The following is a 3,154-nucleotide window of genomic DNA, read 5'->3' as shown; positions in this document are numbered from 1 at the left end:
TATGTCCACGGCATCACGAACCAGGACAGTAACAGCCAGCGCCACCCTCTCCCTGTCCGAATTTAGCTGACACCAAATCCCCTTCTCTAGCCTGCATTTAAAAAACAAATGCCCCCATTGTAACACCCTAGGTGTTAGCCTTGCATAAATTGACTTGCATTGCATGAGCATGAGCATCGAGCATTCATATATAAGCTTTTACAATTGAAACATGTGATTGAAACATATGCAACATTGCTTGTTATTTCATGTTTCCTTGTATATATGCATATGATCATGAGTGAATACATGTAAATGATGGATGTGAGTCACTAAAACATATTAGCTACACTTATGATGACTAGTGGAACAATGCTCATGAAGATCATTTTGTCTAATCAAGTACTTAAGTGATGCTATGCATGTGGACCTGGACAGCTCTATGTGTAACCAATGCATGAAATGAGTGTGTGACCTTACAAATAGCTTAAACATGTTTAGAAGATCATTATGAACAACTTTGGTATTATTTCACCTAAGTATCTAAATAAAATAATAAAGGCATTTAAATAAATAGTTTGGGCTTTACCATTATGTTTTCTTGAGTGTATTTGGTATTCTTGAACTATTAGTAAACTTGGTGTTGTAAAAATTTGAATGCTTACATGTAGTGGAAATATTGTTGCTTTATAATTCGAGTTGGAAGGATTTTCAGATAGATTTTGTAGTTTGGTATGTTACATAATAAAAATGATATTTGCTGTAAAATTGGTTAATAACAAAATTGTAGGTAACTTCTTAATATAGCTTGTGTTAAAATTTTAGGACAATAGGCCAAAGGGTTTAGGAGTTATAGCTGTTTAAAGTTAGTATTTCCAAACTGCTTGCTTTCTAGAATTTCTGGACAGCACTGGATTGATTGCCTGTTTCAGTTAAGATAGAGTGTGAGTTAGCTTTTGGTCATTTAACTGTTTGCTTTCTAGAATTTCTGGACAGCACTGGATTGATTGCCTGTTTCGGTTAAGATAGAGTGTGAGTTAGCTTTTGGTGATTAAATAAGAGTTGTAGACAATTTTATAAGCTTTCTAGAAAGTCCAAGATCACAACATTTGGATAAGTAGAACTTCAGTTATGAGTAAAATAAGTAGCTGCTGTTTTGCGGTATAGTAAATGCATTGTTGAAGTAGTTGATTAAATAATCAAGAAGAGATATGCACATACTCAGTAAAATGTGATGCACTTGTTATTACTTTAACACCATATTGTTAAAATGCTTACAAGAATCCATTCATCATGTATCACCATACTATATTTGTCAACATGTATGCATTCATAATATCTTATGTCATACTCATGCATCTAGGATCGACAGAGGAGATAATGTTGCTGGAATTCAACAAAGGAGAGGAAGGGGACCAGCAGAAGATTCCTCAAGCCACAGTTCCCGAAGAAGAGGAGCAGACCCCTGAAGAGCTTCCAGAGTGCCCTGACCACTGCCCCACTTCCTTTCTGAAAGGCAAGCCCCATAGCATTCTAAGTCTCCTAGTGTTTTACAAAATATTACTTGAGTCCTTTATGATTGATGCATTAGGTTATAAGAGTTGTCTAGAAACACTTGATGCATGGAACCACCTTGTCCAGATATATATACACCTTTAACCCTGTGTAGGTCTAGGATCTAATATATGCTTAGCCATGCTTAGACCGGTAGAAGTCGGGTGATTTCCTATCACCTGCGAGATATAGGAGGATACCGAAGCACGGTTGACTATATTTGCTATCGTGGAAAAGAACCATGGGGTAATGTAAATCGAGGCCAGACAGAGTCTATGGTAGGTTGACTCATGTGATTCCGTCTATGCCGATTAAGGACCGTACCGTTGTTGATGCTGTTTGACAAGATTGAACGCATGCCTATCACTTAGCTGGCCAGATAACTCGTTCTGACCATAAAGCCAAGTAGCTCAACTCAGGCCAGGCCCCGCTCTATAAGAGTGCGCACTCTGAATGGTAGTAAGGATGTGCGGGGAGCCAAACTAAGCCCAAGGGTAGGCTGGGCCTAAACGTCCTGGCATTTGGTTGTCTCTGATTGTGCGGCGCTGGGCAAACCCATGAAATGTGTACTTGAGTTGTACCAAAGGTGACCTAAGGTGACTGTTGATCTGGTCTGCCTGGGTTTGTGTTAGGAATAAATTCCTAGCTGGTTGAAATCGATTCGAATCGCCATCTCTCCCGGATAGTGAGAAACTTGGCTAGTACCAACATCGTAGTATTGTACTATGGAATATGATGGTTCGGATAAACATGGAATTACAATACCTGCTATGGTTACTATTGTATGCTCTTAAAATGATATACCACATGTTTGGCACAGGATAGTTGCTAATTTAGAGATGGATAGTCATGATTAACTTGATAATAGAATTATAATTGTATAATTGAGTTAATCGCTTTTTATGCAAAATATTGTCAAGCTACATCCACTTATACAGCCTTGCATGATCCTTGGAGTCATTTTATTTCTGGTTTATGATGGGTAAGTCTAGCTGAGTACCTTCTCATACTCAGGGTTTTATTTTCCATTGTTGCAGATGGCACTATGTATCATGGTTATTGCAAGAGTTGCTTCTATCTCGCTGTGGATGAGGAGTAAGCATTGGGCAGGCTTCTTTATAAATCCTTCTACATGCTTTTGTGGACTGTGATCATATGTTGGCACTGTATTAAACTATGTTGACAAATGCTACTTTCAAACTTAATTTGCTTCCGCTATTATCTATCAAACTTGGTTTGTAATAACTTTGTTTCATACTCTGATGATGGAAATGTATCTGTGAACTTTATGTAATATGCGACATGTATGTTGAATCATGTATGATCTTGGTTGTTGTAAATCGTTTATCGAGACCCATCGTGGTACTTGACAGACTACCGGGTTTATATGGGTTCAAGTATGACAGTGCGACCGCTTGCGGGCTGCCATTGTACTTGTACTCTTATAAATTGGTCGATTCTGTGACAGCTGGCATCAGAGCAAGATTCAACGTTAATTGTCACATGTGTATTTAAAACACTGGATTTAACTGCTACCGGGTTTATATGGGTTCAAGTATGACAGTGTGACTGCTTGCGGGCTGCCATTGTACTTGTACTCTTATAAATTGGTCGGTTCTGT

The sequence above is a fragment of the Miscanthus floridulus genome, chromosome 7 (genome assembly GCF_019320115.1).
Source record: "Miscanthus floridulus cultivar M001 chromosome 7, ASM1932011v1, whole genome shotgun sequence".
In the NCBI taxonomy this organism is placed as follows: domain Eukaryota; kingdom Viridiplantae; phylum Streptophyta; class Magnoliopsida; order Poales; family Poaceae; genus Miscanthus; species Miscanthus floridulus.
Note: the sequence above shows the minus strand (reverse complement) of the source record.